The sequence below is a fragment of the Austrofundulus limnaeus genome, unplaced genomic scaffold (assembly GCF_001266775.1).
Source record: "Austrofundulus limnaeus strain Quisiro unplaced genomic scaffold, Austrofundulus_limnaeus-1.0 Scaffold529, whole genome shotgun sequence".
Taxonomy (NCBI): Eukaryota; Metazoa; Chordata; class Actinopteri; order Cyprinodontiformes; family Rivulidae; genus Austrofundulus; species Austrofundulus limnaeus.
Genome location: NW_013952931.1, coordinates 143,977 through 145,290, shown reverse-complemented (window position 1 = coordinate 145,290; position 1,314 = coordinate 143,977).

Here is a 1,314-nt window from a genome sequence, read left to right as displayed (position 1 = left end):
GGACCAGGGAGGATGATTCAACCAGTAGATGTCGCTGAAAACAACAAATCCTCCACACTGTGCCTTTAATGAGCTGCATTGACTGATGCTTTGTCTATTTTTTTATTTTTTAGTTCAGTGTTTTGGCGCCACCTGCTGGCCAATGTTTAACATTGCAGCCACAAGAAATTATGAAGGGAAATGGATCATAAAAACAGCAAAATGGTGCAGATTATTCATTTGATGTAAATTAGCTTATTTTACCAAAACATGATTCTTGTGAACTACGCAAACAAAAACCATAAGCCGTCTCCTTTGTCAGGTGTATTTGAATCCAATCTGCATGTGAATCTCGGTCACATAACTGAGCTCCGCCGCTTCCAGTCACTCCGCTTCACAGAGAGGGGAACGAACACTGAAGCCTCGCTGTCATTTGTCCGTCCGTAGCTGCACCTGGCCGGGGAGAAGATGTCCAAAGCTCAGGTGCTCGTGGAGCTGCTGAGGCAGCATTTGACCGCAGCTGAGGAGGAGATCTGCGGCCTGTTCGAAGCCGCAGTGCAGCCTGCTGGAGGCTCGTGTGGAGCCCAGAAGAACCGGAGTGGGTCGGTGTCTCTGTTTCTAAATACCTGTAACAACCACCGGTCCAGTTTGTAATTATATTTTAGAAAAACAAGAGTTTAAGCCCGAGAGTGCTTCTGTTTTTACCGATTAATTAGTAACTAAAGGTATATCCGGTACAGACCGGATGTTTATCAACACAACTGGCCTTCAAAACAAAATGCATATCTTAAAACTGATCATGTTTAGATTCCAAATGAAATTAAAATCAAATTCTAGATAGGACAAATTACTGATTAATTTCTTAAAACTGTTTTATGAAATCATACTGGCATAAATATCAAATTATCTGTTCAAAAAGGCTCAAAAATATTCGTGCAGAGCAGTGAGAGACAATATTTGTGGTTTGGGGATTTTGAGCAATCATATTTCCTGCCATGGTGAAAACAACAAATATAAAAAGTTTGAAAGCTTGATTTGTGAGTTTGCTTGAACGATTTGGAGTTCATGTAAAATGTCCTGATGGATCTCAATAATCCAGGTAGAAAAAAATCAAAAAGTAAAATTAAGTAGGTCCTCTGGATGGTTCTTCTTTAGTGAAACGTTTCATCTCTCCTCCCAGAGACTTCTTCAGTCTGAGAGTTTCAGGTGAACTCAGCCTTATAAGCTCCGCCTCCACCTGGACAAACAGGTTAGTCATATGCAAAAGAGGGCAATCGACTAACAATCGGCTTGATTATCTACACTCACCGGCCACTTTATTAGGTACACCTGTCC